This window comes from Dysidea avara, chromosome 9 (genome assembly GCF_963678975.1).
Source record: "Dysidea avara chromosome 9, odDysAvar1.4, whole genome shotgun sequence".
Classification (NCBI taxonomy): domain Eukaryota; kingdom Metazoa; phylum Porifera; class Demospongiae; order Dictyoceratida; family Dysideidae; genus Dysidea; species Dysidea avara.
This window is the reverse complement of record NC_089280.1, coordinates 16,511,256-16,528,175: the sequence shown is the minus strand read 5'-3', so window position 1 is coordinate 16,528,175 and position 16,920 is coordinate 16,511,256.

Genomic DNA, 16,920 nt, shown 5'->3' with positions numbered 1-16,920 from the left:
CCTGCTACGAAACCCATGTTGCTCATTGCAAAAAAAGTCATTTGCTTGGAAGTAAGACATTATCCTATTTTTAATAATTGACTCAAGCATTCTGCAAAATATTGAAGTAAGGCTGATTGGGCGATAATTGCTAGGAAGATTTGTATCACCTTTCTTATGAATGGCAGTGACTGTTGCTAGTTTCCAACATGAAGGCAAAGAGGACTCCTGTAACGATTTATTAAATAGGAGATAGAGGGGTAAAATAAGTCCATCTTTGATTTCTTTCAACACACGTGGGTGACAGTTGTCTGGGCCACAAGATTTATTTGGCTTAAGCCGGTTGAGTTCAGTTAATATATCACAGTGTGTGATGGTAATATTGCCTAAGTGGTGGCCCATAGATTTATCTGGTAAAGATGGCAGGTCTGCTTCTGGCTCAATAGTAAATACACTAGAGAAAAAATCATTTAAACATTGAGCTGTTTCACGATCAGAACAGGTGAATGATCCATCCCCTTTCCTTAAGGACATGATATCACAGCGCACTTTTGCATTCTCTCTAACATATTTCCAGAACACAGATGGATTTTCTTTGACACTATCAACAAGCTTAAGTTCAAAATTGGATTTGGCCCTTTTAACAGTAGCAGTGGCAATGTTTCTCGTTGTGGTGTAGGAAAGATAATCGACATGATGGTGAGTGGCTTTATAGGTGTTCCATGCTTTATGTTTCTGTTTAATTGCTTTAAGAGTAGAAGAATTTAGCCACTTAGGTTTAGAATTAGATTCAAATGTTTGAGTAGGAACATATTTGTCAATAAGAAATAACAGTTTAGAGTGGAAAAGTAGCCACATTTTCTCAGTATTGAGTCCTTCAAAGAGTACTTCCCAGTTGGTGTTCAATAAATCTCTAGTCATTGATACATAATCTCCACGGTTATATAGGTATTTAGATACACTATGGCATTCCACTGTGCAATAACACAAAAAGACAAACTCTATAACAATATGATCACTTTTTCCAAGTGGCGATAAAGAGGTCATACTAGACACTGTATTTTCATCGTTGGTTAATATAAGGTCCAGCAAGGAAGGAACTTGGTTGCTTCTAAATCTAGTGCGAAATGTGACATGTTGGATAAGATATAGGTCATCCAATAGGCTTAGAAAGGCCTCATTGTAAGTATTAGCAGGTGTGACAGTTAGAGATGTCCAGTTTATGTAGGGAATGTTAAAATCACCGACAACAAGTAGATGAGACACACCAGTATCAACAGCTTGTGTTAACAAGGAGCACAAGTGGTCAAAGTTTAGTGAGTCACTGTTAGGGGAATGATAAATTACACCCAAGAGTAAGCAGTCATTACCGGATAAGGGGATACGACACCAAATTGACTCGGAATATACCACAGAGCACAAAGCATCATCCTTGTAAGCACGAAGACTTGAGTTAACAAAAATACAAACTCCTCGTTTGTGAGGTTGAAAATTATTACAAAAAGTGTTATATCCTTGAATACTAAGTTCTACATTGGATTCACCAAATTTCGGGTTGATCTCTGCAAGAGCCACAATATCAGGTTTGTCAACTGAGATTCTGGTTTTAAGCTCATCTAATTTATTGGACAAAGAATCTGCATTTGTATACCAACATTTTAAAGATTTAAAAGTTGAAACTACTGGATTAGATTTGTCATGTGGAGGGTCAGAAAAGAATTGGTCAGGGTCAGAAAATCCGTTAGAGGCAGCCGGGACTGAATAGCCTAGGCTACACATGCTGCTGGTCTGCTACTGCTTGAGTAGTATCCATAGAACTGTTTACAGGTGGGGTTTTACTAACAATCTGTCCTCTACGTATTATCAGTTCACTTTCGCCATTTCTTTTGCGTCTGAGCAATTCTTCACGCAATAATTTGTTATCCTGTCTCTCTTTTAGAGAGAGATCAGGTGTGATATAGATCTTTTGATGAGCTCCTGAAAGGCCCTTCAACTTTTTAGCATTTGATAATAGTAGACGTTTATGTTGAAGGTTACAAAGATGGACCTTTAGGAGTAGGGATCTTCCTTCTATTATTTTGCCTAGACGCACGGTGCTAGAAACATCAACTGATCCAATACCAATTTTATCAGCAATGTCGGCAACAGCATGGGTGTCATGAGTAATGTGAGTAGTGGACTCAGTTGATTCAGATTCAGGAACATTGTGTAAGATTATATTTAATTTACGGCTTTCTCTATCTCTGTATTCATTAATTACTTGTGAAGCTGAGATAGCAGTAACAGTTCTAACAGGCTCATGAGCAGAAGGCAAGGACTGCGTCACAGAATTACTGCTAGGTAAGTTTGTTATAATCTTTTTTTCAAGCTGCTGGAAGCGAGAATCAATTTGATCATTCATTTTGGCTGCCAGGTCAGTTAATTGAGTTTGTAATACTTTGATTTGCTCGTCTACAGTGGACTGGGTGTCTTTGCTTCCATTAAACTTTTCCAAGACTGTAGGTAGTTTGACAATGCATACACAGCAAAAGAACACAATTTGATCAGGGCAAGTGTTTAACATATCATATTGAGACTTACTCACGTTTGCACATTTTATATGTTGCCACTTTGCACACCAATGACATTCTACCGCGTCATCTTCAACAATTTCTTTGCAAGACACACAAATTTCTCTTTCCGCTGAACTGGTAGCTGAACTGGTAGATGGAATACGCTTCCTTTTCTTCTTCCCTCTACCCATCGTGTATTCCAAATAAGACCACCTTTCAGGAAACAAAAACAGCGACGAAACGAACGACAGCAACAGGACACAGTTCAAACCTTTTGGGGTACCGTTAGTAGAATTTCCTGGCCACGCTACAACAGCTTTTAGGCAAGAATTCAAAATGGGACAATTTTTTTATGGAAATGCCCTCCACTTTCAGTAGTCCACATACCAAGAGTGAAGTCACTCAAGAATTTCCAAGATAAGAGTCTTCCTTTTTGCACACTTACAAAATTGCCATAAAATACAAACATTTTATTCGACTGCCTTGACATTTGGCACACATAAGTAGGGTATAAAGGAAAATCTTCCTACCAATTTTGGTGTGAATACAATAAACAGTCACAGATTTATTATTGATTATTCATATTCATGAAAAATACTACTATTTTTTTTTCAAAACCATCAACTTTGATTAAGCGATTAAAATAAATACAACTGAAACTTGTGACAGTGCAGACATGGCAAGGAAATATACAAAAACATTTAAGTACAAAATTTTATCATGTTAAATTACTATGGTCTTTGAAAAGCATTGATAAAAATTGCTGCTGCAAGAGCTCGATGGCAATGAGAGAATATCCTTCTGCAGGAGAAATCCAAATGGCCAAGTTCTCTTATTCGCTGGAATTCTGCTTTCAAGTGCAGTTCCGTGTAGCCACAAGATCATAATGCGAATTGGTACTCAGAAACTGCCCGGCTGTGTAAATATTTAGTACAGAATCCACTGTATAACTTCTCAGCCATTTTCCTTTTGTTTATTCCACTTCCACTTTCCTAGAATTCTACTTTACCCACTGACATAGGTGGTGGAAAGGGGGGGGGGGAGCTAGGGGGCTGAAGCCCCCCCTCGGTCTGCTGAGGAAGCCCCCCTCAGAATGATATCACACCGAAATTATCTTTCTTGGAGTGGGGCTGAAAACCGTGATAAAGATCGAGATACTCTAATAGAGCAGTCACTCTAATAAAGTAGTCAGTGTGTATTATTTTATTGTTAATCAGCAGGACCCTCCAGGGGTATAATGCTGATGTGCAATTACATGTGTACAATTTCCATTAGTTACTTAACTATATAAGTATGTACAATTACGACAAGTTACTTAATTATATACATATGTACAATTACAATAATAAACTATAAAAATATATACAATTACGATAAGTTACTTAACTATATACATAGAAGGGGCTAATTTTTGCTTAAATTTTTCAACACAGTCAGTCTCAATAATCTCATCATCTAATCTATTCCATTCTGGTGTAGTGAGCTATGTAAGGATTTTTATGTAGTTTATCGGTGGGGTCTATTCTACGGAACGGAACGGAATCATGGACTAAACTACAGAACGGAACGCTTTCTCAAAATGAAGCCTGCAGCTTACCATTGCTGGAACTTCCCTTACAAGTTATCGATGGACCTCCAGCCGGTGATTAAACAAAGCCCCAAGAAAGATAGAAACAATTAAAGGACTGATTGTGGGTTTTAGTCGGTTGTCATTAGCATAGTGGGATTAGCTGTCTCAGTGATGTTTATCTAAGAAGGACAGTTAATGGATCGCTTATTTTCTCTAAAGCTTACAGTATGTACCTTGTTTACGCTTAGTGTGACTATAGACTACAGTCTGGGGCCAGCATTTCAATTATAAATCAGTACACTGAATGTTGTATGCTACAAAGGAAACAAGCAGGAAGGCAGTGATGACAAGAAAGAGCCAGCTGAAGGAACTCAGTAAAAATGTAAGGAATTTTGTGCAGTGTGTGAAGCGCAAACATTCTGGCGGACTGGGCTGTGTTCCACAAGGAGGCTATATTCTGTGAACATCACTATAAGTGCATGGATCCATTAACTAAACAGGTGGGATCTATGGTACAGAACAGAATGGAATGATGGACTAAACTATGGAATGGAGTACTTTCTCAAATCGCGGCAAGTCATTGCTGAATCTATCCTCATTACAAGTTATCAGCAGACCTCCAGCGGCAGTGTGTGATCAAACATACCCCTATTAAAGGATTGATTGTTAGTTTTCATTAGCAACAAGATTAGCCTTCTCAATGATTGTTTCCCTAGTAGTGCTCTTCAATTCATTTATTACATGATCGTGAGGCTGTTACTGGATATATACAATATAGCTGATTGGATGATGTCATGCAGTTAATTGTTTCTGCTGATATTGATGAGATAGTACAATATTTAGAAGGTTAATCAATTTCATTGATTTCAGCATAATCACAGTAGAATTTCCTGACGCTGTCTTCAGAAACCAGAAAGACACTGGTGTGACAGGAAAAGGCTAGTTGATCATAACTCGATTTTATTTAAACACAGTATCACTTTCAGAAAGTTTAGACCACCAATGTGAAGGTTGATGAGATGCATGGATTCATCAAATTTTTGGACATTGATAAGAATTTTTCTCTCAGTAAAAAGAAAATCGTACCTTGTTTTTAACTGTAAAAAATCTTGTCTTATATACATAAATAATTATGTTCTATATGTACTATTTACAAGTACATGTGAGTTGGATGATATTCTTGTTGGTGTTTCTTACTGACTAAAAACTTCTTTACTATAATCTGTAATCTTTTAGATGGCAGTCAAAGACGAGTGAGCCTAGATTTGGGTTGCAAGACATTAAATATCCAATTTAAAGTAAATTATTGTCTTCTAAATTTTAAGTTTGTTCAGTCAATAGAATCCTGCCTTACAATTTACATACCTAGCTATTTTGTACTTTACAAATGAAGATATACACATAGTGGCAATTATACAATATGGTGATTATAAAGAAATGATGTGAATTAGAGTGGCAAAGTCTTTGGCTAGATTAGATATATAATTTCACAAAATCACTGATGGAATAAAGGTGGACTGGTATGAGCTGGGTCTTGGATGACGGTGAAGGTTGGAGATTAAAAGGTGGTAATTTCTTGTCTTGAATATGTTGCTAAGTGTATGTATGCACATCAAATAACTTCACATGTTGGGATAATCTTAACATTTTTTCACCACTATTTTCGAGTGAGGATTCTTAGTTCATGCAGCTGGTCCAGTGGGATCACAGGTTCTTGCTACGAAGCACGTTCTGCATTAGATCTGCTGTAGTTGATATTTCAAGGTAGACTCCGAGGGAGCCCACACAAGCCACACTGTTGCAGCAAATTACAGTACATGCTAGTTTCATTGTATGGAAAGAAGCATATGAAATGTTACACTCTAGAAATCCCTAGGATCTTGGTCCAAATCAAGGTCTGGTGGCTATGAGCATGGATGCATGAAAGGTTTAGGAGATCTGGTTGATTTTGTCGGTGGTCTCAAGTATTGATTCAAGGCTAACAGTCGAAGACTTGGCAAGCTCTTTATCATACAACAGAAAAATTTCAACTCGCTACTGGTTTTAGTCCACTGCAGTGTTAATGAATCCATGAACTTTATTGATTTTCACAAAAAATAGCTGCCTTGTTGTGGCACTCAGTCCGCCAGAATGTTTGCACCTCACACACTGCACAAAATTCCTTATATTTTGACTGAGTTCCTTCAGCTGGCTCTTTCTTATCACCATTGCCTTCCTGCTTGTTTCCTTTGTAGCATACAACATTCAGTGTACTGATTTATGATTGAAATGCTGGCCCCAGACTGTAGTCTATAGTCACACTAAGCATAAACAAGTGCAAGCTTCAATGAAAATAATTGATCCATTAACTCTTCTTCTTGATAAATTCTTAGATAAACATCACTGAGACAGCTAATCCCACAATAAGTACTTCGTTACTAATGACAACCGACTAAAACCCACAATCAGTTCTTTAATTGTTTCTATCTTTCTTGGGGCTTTGTTTAATCACCGGCTGGAGGTCCATCGATAACTTGTAAAGGAAGTTTCAGCAATGGTAAGCTGCAGGCTTCATTTTGAGAAAGCGTTCCGTTCCGTAGTTTAGTCCATGATTCCGTTCCGTAGAATAGACCCCACCTAGTTTATCAGCTAGAAATGGTAGCTGGTGAGGCGGAAAACTCTTGCCAGTTGGTTGTGACCTTTTTTTTTTTTTTTTTTTGGTCTCACCTTACCAAACTACAGAAATAAGTCTGGGTCAGCCCAGCAGAGCCCCCCCTCATATCAACTACTTCCTCCGCCACTGCCCACTGAATGACATGATTGTCAAAACAATACACGAAAATGATTTCAATGTTCTGTGAATGCAGCCTATACTGGCACCCATGTATGGTAGTATTGGAAGTGGAAAGCACCTTAGTCTCCTAGCGTGATCAAGCCATGTAGCTAAATGTTGACTCTACTTAGGGCCAGGTGTCTCGGCTTCTAAGCTACTTCATCAGCAGTAGATGGTGGCCACTTTCATAATTGCATGGCCGACCAAGTGCACTACCACTAGTCAATTTGTCAATCTCAAGAGTGCCCCTTCAACTGTGAGCTGCTATTTACAGGCAACCTTTGCCGTTCTTCCACAGCCTGTGTCCACAGTTTATAACAGCACCAACTAATCAAACTAATTAATGTAGCTATTTAGCTCCATAAACCAGAGTGCAATTTCATTAGACCTTGTGCATTACTTCAAGGGGGTGTCGTGGTACACCAAATCTTTTTACCTCACCTGAAGCAGTCAGCTAAACTGTCACTTTCTGGCTGTGGAGCGGTCAGTTGACCCACTGATTGTAGAGCTGTGATATTCTGTACTAGCCAACGTCTCTCCCACTGTCCTTAACTCCTTATCTGCTGCTAAGGCTTCAGTTTCTAACGTTCACTCTGCTACATTCAAGATCATAATTTACATTGTACTCGCGTTGATTATTAGGAATCAAAATTCGAGTCATTAACTGTTCAAAATAAAATTTTAAACAGTTAATGACTCAAACTTTTGAGCAATCTTGAGCAATCTTGTCCTTTGTAAAAGAGATTAATGTACGGCCTCCCTGAGAAACAGTTGTCCTTTTTGCTACGTGCTGGTTGTGATACTCTACCAACTCCTATTAACCTAGCTAGGTGGAACATCATTACTAAATGTGCCCTTTGTCAAGCTCCCCAACCCACAACAAACCATATCTTGTCTGGATGTCCTACTGCTCCTGATCAAGGAAGGTATACATGGGGACATGATTCAGTCTTACAGGTTCCCGTTCATGGACTCCAACAGCATTTACCTGACATTTTTAAACTCTACACTGACCTTCCAGAATATCTTGCTAGTGTCTGCCCTCCTAGCACCATTCCAACCATTCTTTCCTCCACCCTTAGCAGGTCTGACTTGGTGTTGGTTTCTATTAATTCTATCTGTTTGTTCAAACTAACCATCCCCACTGATACTCAATAACATCTTTTGACTGTTAGAGCTTGGAAGGAAGATCAATATAGCTGTTTACAATATGACCTTCAGCTTTCTGGCTTATCTGATAATCTCATTTCCATCGAGGTTGGTTGTTTAGGCTATTATTTATATGCCGCACAAGTGACCAATGCTTGTGAAGTGGCAAAGAAGACTTTAAGATCCCTGTTTGAGCAGCCTGCTCACATTGCTCATACAGGATTTTTAATTCTAGAGCCTCCACAGACTGGGATCTGGATTTATCGGTTTGGCTAAACTGAACTCTAGTCTTCTGCATGCTATAATTTATTATAATTATTTTCGTATTGTAATTTAATGGTGTAAACGAGAGTGAACTGAAGTCTTGCCAGGGCTCCTGTACTGCATGTCCACCTTTTGGGTATCAGTGCATGGTGACGGATATAGCGGTTACCTGTAAGGTGTACAATCCTGGTTACAGCATCGAATTCGCATCAGAGAGCCGGAGCGAGAAGGAGCGTATAACACGTGTTCACTACAGTTCTTAATAATGCCCAACATATATGCATACACGTGAGCATACACAAAACAATAAGAGTTACTATGTGGTTAATATTCATATCTTCGGGACACATGGCACCCCTGAGTATATATAGGCCAGGCAAACTTGATTAATTGTTTCTCATCCCCGCCCGCATCCCCTTTCACCCCACCGCCTCAAATTTCATTATTTCCAGTATCAATTACATGATCATGAACACGTATTTTGATGCTAAGAAGGCTGCTATCATTTTATAGCACAGCAAATGTCTCTTGCACCTCAGAAAAGGTGAGTATTATAGTAGCTTTAAAAGGCTTTAGTTAACCTTCATAGTAACAGACTGCCTGATTTGGAGCATTTTCTCAGGTTCAATAATGAATAATGAAAAATGACTGACCTCCCGCCTATTCAAATTTTTGTGAATGAGAAACAAGTAATCCGGCAAGTTTGCCTAGCCATAGTCAAAATAAGACGCCTCTCATCACTAGGGTTGGGCGATATACCGGCATGACGGTAACAAGGCGATATTACAGCTGGCAATAACCAATACCGCCTTGTTTTTGAAAAACCGCCATACCGGTTTAAGCGGTTAGCGGGAATACAGCTGCAACTACACACTTACACGTGTTAACAACACCATATTGTACTTGTCAATCAGTATTACAGCCTCCTTGTACTGACTAGCAAACAAGCCTAACCCATGCACTACTACACGAAACGACGCACTAATTATTAGAATACAGGCAAGGCGAGGCACGTGTACTGGATACAGCACTTCTGTGATTGTGGGATAAAAATTCTGGCTTCACATTAGTAAGCCTTAGCAAATTATCTACTAGTTATATACATAGATAGAAACTAGCTATCTCTCCTTCAAAATTTATATGCACTCCATACTCTAAGTTTTTCCAGACTCCTAGCTAGCTGATAAACAAAGTTCACCCATGCATTGTACTGTGTATACAGTTTTGAGTGTAGCTACTTGCTATAGTTCATTTCAGTACCGTGATATTTGCAATAATCGTGATAATATATGCTCCACAATAACCGTGGGAGGAAATTTTCAATATCACCCAACCCTAAATTGATAATAATATAATATCAAACAATACGGTAGTACTGTTTAAGTAGGGTTTACATCAAATCTGACGCGCGCCGCCCAAAATACCGTCCTTAAAAACCAGCTTAGAAACTTCTTACGTGACGAAAATCACCTTTACGGAATAATATTAGTCTATCTAACATCAAATGTAGCGTTAAAAACAAGAAAACACTTACTGGCGGCCGGATATAGAATTTTTAAAAAGCCGTCAAAACTCAGTCGAAATTTCGTCTCACTCACTCACTCACTCACTCACTCACTCACTCACTCACTCACTCACTCACTCACTGACCACAGTCGCAATCCTAGAGCCCAAACGAAGCAGCGCACGGTCACCATTTTACGCCACAACAACAAACTCACCAGTGGGGTGTGCCTTTTGGGGTTCCGACAAGTGTGCGCCTTGTCTTTTCTTTTATTTTCAATCAGGCTGCTTGTCTTCTTCATCCAACGAAACCATACCGAGGCGTTAATTTTCCATATCAACACTTTCTTTAAGCAGCATAATAGACGCCACGAAATTATTTAAGACGCTTAGACTACGCTACTGTACGGCCTCCGACTGTACGGAGGTACCAGTAGCTACTCCACGATCGGTAACAAGGTCACGCCCATTCTTTATTCTTTTTTTTTTTTCTTTTTTTTTTACGGAATAGTGCTAGTCCATATAATATAAAGAAGATATAAGATTAGAACATACAAATAAACAGTTAAAAATTAAATCAAAAAACTGAGTCTCTGATTGCACCAAGGCCACAGGAGCACTTTTGATGTTATTATTATTATTATTGTTTACTGAGCAGTCAGCCCTGCTGGTGTGCTCAGGAATCACATAAACAAATACATTAGGTACAATAATATGATTGGAGTCTAGCTGTAAATAGATCAGTATCTGCAATTTCAATTGTATCAGTTGGTAGTATGTTCCACTCATTTATTGTTCTTGAGAAATAGCTGTTTTGGTATGCCGTGGTGGATGAGGTAGGTAAAATATAGTGAAGATGGTGGTATTGATGTAATGACCTTGTGAAGATCGCGCTCCTCTAATGCACTGGATTGCTGAACGCAGCAAACAAAATGACAATTTACATCTAATCCATCCTAGTACTGTGGCATAAGGGTCATTCCATTTGTCAGACAATAAACTCGCCAATCTCTTGTAAAATACACTGGCTTCATGGCCCATTCCTCTGGAAGCAGAGAACACTAGAGGAGTAAAAGAACTGTGTTCCACTTCACGGATTCGTAACTCATAAGCTCTCTTCTTTGTTATTTCGTGTTTCCTGTAACATGACTGAAGGGTGGTTCCACTGTTGGATGGTGCAAGTGGGTTAAAAACTCTGACGTCCGTATAACATTTTTCATAATGACCACCCCAAAATCCATTCATGGCAATGTCCAAGCGTGCGCCATCCTGAGTGTTGGCAGTCTTCTGTTGAAACCTTTCATCACTTAGAGGCTGCAGATGAGGCTCAACCTCCACATCATGGCACACTTCAGATAATAATTCAGCTGTGATATCCCTCACTTCGTTGTGGCGTATTGAAGGGAATCCACCCTTTGGACAAGATAGGGCATGATCAACAGAAAAGTTGGTACCACACGCACAGTGGGAAGGTGCACGAGAGGGCATCCAGCCATACCTCAAAGCAAGGGCATCTTGAAAGGCAGTCTTGTGTAGGGAGAAACCATGTTCCTGCACAGGTAGGGCAGTAAGCCAGCTAGAAGCACCCTTTTCCTGTGCTAAAGTAACAGCCCTTGAAGAGTGGGAGTATAAGCTTAGAGAACAGTTCCTTAGAAAGAGTGGACAAATTGATAGTCTTGGATTGTTTAATTTCAAGCTTACGGGAGTACAGGCTACAACGAGTATCGGCAGTATAGCCAAAATTCTGTGATAAAACGAGTGATCGTAAGGGTGCTGTGACATACATTGAAGTTGTAATCAACACATGCACTGTTTATTATTAGTAATTGTAACATACACATTGTAGCATACATACTTTAACTTATTGATTGTAACGCGTTTTGTGATTTACATCCTAGGCAAACCAGCTGTGCTGCCTGCCTAGTAATTAATAATAAAGAAAAAAAATAAAGAAGCAGAAAACTCAATAGATGATAAAGAATCAGGTGCAACAATGCCTAGACCACCAAATCTAGTTGGAAGGGCAAAGAGTGAACGTTGAAGAGCACCAGGAGGGTCAAGGGCAGTCAAGGCTGGAATAAACTTTGTCAATATGGCTTTCTCGAGTGACTGGAAACTAGAAGATGTATCAGGGACTGTACGTGTTACATACAGCCAACGGCTAAATAGTCTATGAGTAAAACATGTATAAGCAGCATGAGGTTGGGAGATAGCGATGGAGGACAGTGTATTAACTTCAGAAACCCACTGGCTAATCTTATCAAAAGTAAATCTTTCCACATACTCAGAGGTGCCAACTGGAGCACCAAGGTGAGGTCTGCCATCAGATGTAACATTTACAGCTGAGTCATGAAACAGTTCCTTACCAATAGAGCAAAACTGAGTCTTAGTAACAAGCCATGTCTTCTTTGCATTGGGGAAGTAACCAAAGCTAGGACCCAGTGAGGAAACTTGGTCCCACCACATACGAAGAGCAGAAATTTTACCACAGGCAGCAGCATCATCTGCATACCACACCTGAGTGACAGGTGCAGTGAGTTTCTGAATTAAAGGTACAGTGGCTAGAGCATAAAATGGCATTGCAAACGGGTCACCTTGAGTTGTTTATTCTACGTATTATCGATCTATCGATCGAGACCACGATGACCACGCCCCTTTTACGTGTTGTTTATTATTATTATTATTATTATTATTGTTTACTGAGCAGTCAGCCCTGCTGGTGTGCTCAGGAATCACATAAAAAAATACATTAGGTACAATAATATGATTGGAGTCTAGCTGTAAATAGATCAGTATCTGCAATTTCAATTGTATCAGTTGGTAGTATGTTCCAGTCGTTTATTGTTCTTGAGAAATAGCTGTTTTGGTATGCCGTGGTGGATGAGGTAGGTAAAATATAGTGAAGATGGTGGTATTGTCTTGTTGGTCGTGTTTTTGGTAAGTAATAATGAGGAATTTGGAGTGATAACTGTTGGTAGTGTATCTTATGCAATATTTGTAACCTAGATAATTTCCGATGAATTTGTAATGTAGGCCATTTCAGCTGATCCAACATTAGAGAAACTGAACTGAATCTACCATAGTCATTCAACACCCAGCGCGCTGCTCTTCGTTGTACTTTCTCTAACTCTGAAATATCTACAACGTGGTAGGGATCCCAGACAGTAGATGCATACTCTAGTTGTGGTCTCACCATTGTTAGGTAAGTTGATTCTTTAACTTGTTTTGAACATTTGTTTAGATTGCGTTTTAAGAAATTGAGTGTTCTAGATGCTTTATTGACAACATTTGATATGTGAGGTGACCAAGACAGTGATTTATGAATTAAGATTCCTAGGTACATATGTTGATCAGATATATCTAGTATGTGACTGTGAAGTGTGTAGTCGTGAGTGAGTGGTGATGAGTTTGTGACCACACACCCTCAAGTTGGCTGATTTGAGATACTCTAGTCTAATAATCGATCGAAACCACGATGACCACACCCCTTTTTGGGGCAAGCACAACTTCGCAAGCTGACTAGAGATACTCTTTTTTTTATTATTATTATTATGATTATGATTATGATTAAATACGGGTAAAGGCACAGCCTGCATACCCGATCAATGCAGTAATTATACAAAAATAACTCTTGAATCAATTAAATAACTTATACAAAAATAAATCTTGAATCAATTAAATGACTATCTAATAATGATTTAAAAGTGTTAATCGAAGAACTATTTACAACATAATTAGGCAAACTATTCCAATTGTTGGTGATTCTATTGATAAAGTAATTAGATCTACATAATAGTCTTGAGCGTTCCTTAAACAATTTGAATTGATTTTGCTATAAAATACAAATTACTCTACAACTAGAGATACTCTAATACAGCAGTCACCCTAATAAAACAGTAACATGTTTATAGCTAGCTGTATGCTTTAACAAAAAAACTAAACAAACTAGTATATTAAAAATTATGAATTTAAAAATGAAGTAGGGTTTCAAACTATAAAAAGTAGTGAAACAAGAGATGAACAATGGTAGTCTCGCGTGGCCAGACCGCTTTTTCTCCGTCACAGCGCTTATCGATTAGAGATTATAAGCGCCTACTCCGAAAAAGGGTCTGGTCCAGAATCAATGAGCCTTATCCGAAATTACGTCACAGACATAAAAATGGCCGCTGTAGTGTGGGGACATTCGTAAAATTTGTATGGGCGACTATGGGACGAAAAATTTTAAACGGCAATATCTCAGCCAAGAAGGAAAATATCGAACTGTAACTAGCAGGTATGGCTATAAGACATTACAATAAGTACGTAAAAGCGATTTTCGGTTGATTTTCAAAACAACGCTAGATTCCTATTCTTTCAGCAAATTTATCACCATACCTGTTGGTTAGAACTCGATATCTTCCGCCTTGGCTGAGATATTGCCGTTCAAAAAATTTCTCCCAATAGTCGTCCATACAAATTTTACGAACGTCCCCACACTACAGCGGCCATTTTTATGTCTGTGACGTAATTTCGGATAAGGCTCATGAATCAATACGTAAACTCGTTTTCACACCCCAAGCAAGAGCTCGGGATGTTTAATCAGCTTTCGTCATAAAACGTAACTTCCTTTTAAATTTCAAGCCACGTACGCACTGGAAATGCTATGAACGATAGCTGGTAGAGTTGATGAGAAACACTGAGGCTGGTTTTCTAAAGCTAAAAAGGACACGGGTTGATTCCTTGCTCAGTTCGCCTTTAGCCTTTTCGTTTTCACAAGGAATCGATCCGTGACCTTTTTAACTGTAGAAAAACAGCCTCAGTGTCTCTCATCAACTCTAGCTACCGGCTATCGTTCATGGTATTTCCAGTTCGTACGTGGCTTGAAATTTAAAAGGAAGTATACGTTTTATGACGAAAGCTGATTAAACACCCCGAGCTCTTGCTTGGGGTGTGAAAACAAGTTTACGTATTGATTCTGGACCAGACCCTTTTTCGGAGTAGGCGCTTATAATCTCTAATCGATAAGCGCCGTGACATAGAAAAAGCGGTTTGGCCACACGAGACTAGAACAATGGTAGCTATTACAGCATAGCTCAGTGGGAAATCCCTACTTTGGCATTGAACACAAAATAATTGTTATACCATGCCAAAAAGTAGGGATTCGACACTGAGCTATGCTGTAATAGCTAGCTACCATTGTTCATCTCTTGTTTCACTACTTTTTATAGCTTGAAACCCTACTTCATTTTTAAATTCATAATTTTTAATATACTAGTAGGCTATATATATACTCATCACTGTACTATGATCTGCGACTATTATTATTATTAGTAGTACTTTATAATGACCAGCACTGAAGGTCTGACAGCAACATGTACTGCAGCCTTTGGATTACCTAACCTAACAAGAACTGGAGATTTTAAGTGATTACTTGAACTAGCTAACAATAAGGTGAAACAGAAAAGGGCCAAAGAAAGGAAAATAAATCCCTCCTACCCCAGGATTCGAACTGCAGGCCACCCAATGTCTAGTCGAGCGCCACACTCATTCTCCTCCAGTACAGTGGCTGACAACATGCACCTATCGATGTCAACCCCCGGGGGTCCCATACACCTACTGGGGATTTGACGTCTACACTTGCCCCACCCCTGGGGCTTTTGACGACGGCAGTTTGGAAAGAAAAATTATTTCAATATATAGGTAAATCAAACCCCCTATAGAAACCCCAGGTGGGGACATAGTGGAATTTTGACAAGCTTCTTAGCCCAGTACTGGGGAATTTGACACTAGACTTTGTAAAATTCCTAGTGGGTGGGGTGGGGCATGACATTGATAGGCGGTGTAACACCCCCTTGTTAAACTAACCAGGGGAAGAAGTCTGACGGGAATTCGGATTTTCTTCTTCAGCCATTTACAGATCGTGATAAAGGAGCTAAATCTTCTAGGGTATTCTAACTCGAGGATGTGACTCCGCCTCAAATTCCGACTTGAATTAACCGGATATTCTTAAACCACACGTAACCGGATTTATATTTGTAAGCATTTATTTAACCAGGCGCGCGCCCACTGGCTGTGGGAGTGCGCCTGGTTTAATTAACAATGGTAAAAGCAGCTTTTACGTAAGAAGTAAAAGCGAAATGAAGTCTGTATTAAACTTCTGCACAGGTGAACTTTGCTCTGAGGTAGTTTTTTTTTCGGTGGACTGAAATACGGGCGTAGGTGTAGCTACTTTCTTCAGACTTTGTAACCTTCCCTTTGAAGTTTTCAGGCGTTTAACAACTGAAAAACAACGGCGCAGGCCTCGTACACTACCAGGAATAGCCTATCGCTTCGAGTAGGACGGCTTCCATACCAGAGAGAGAATAAACGTCTTAATGATTAAGACAAAATATACATTACAAGCATACAGGGGCCTAGACACAGGGGTACCATGTGCTGATGGATCAGTACAGGAGCCCTGGCAAGACTTACATTAACTAAAGGTAAATTAAATTACAATACACAAAAAAAAACAAAAAACTATATCTACATATATGTAATACTTAAAGTTTACCTAAGGTGGTCTAAAAGATCCCAGCCCGGGGAGGCTCTAGAATTAAAAATTCTGTAAGAACAGGACACAGCAATGCGAGCTGCCTGCTCAAACAAGGATCTTATGGTTTTCTTTGGCACTTCACAAGCAGTAGCCATTTGAGCAATTGTTTCTGGCAAAAAGTGGCCTAAACAACCAATTTCAATTGGAACAAGATTGACAGTTAACCCAGAAAGCTGGAGGTCATATTGCAAGGAGCTATATCGATCTTCCTTTCTAGCTCTAGCAGCAAGAAGATGTTGCTGGGTATTAGTTGGTACTGTCAATTCGAACAAACAAATGGAATCATTAGAAACCAATACCAAGTCAGGCCTGCTGAGGGTGGAGGAAAGATTGGTTGGGATGGTACTAGGGGGGCTGGAACTAGCTAGATAACCAGGAAGGTCAGCGTAAAGTTTGAATGTTTCAGGTAAATGCTGTTGGAGCCCATGAACAAGGACCTGTAAAACTGAATCATGTCTCCAGGTATACCTGCCTTGATCTAGAGCAGCAGGACAGCCAGTCAAAATATGGTTTGTTG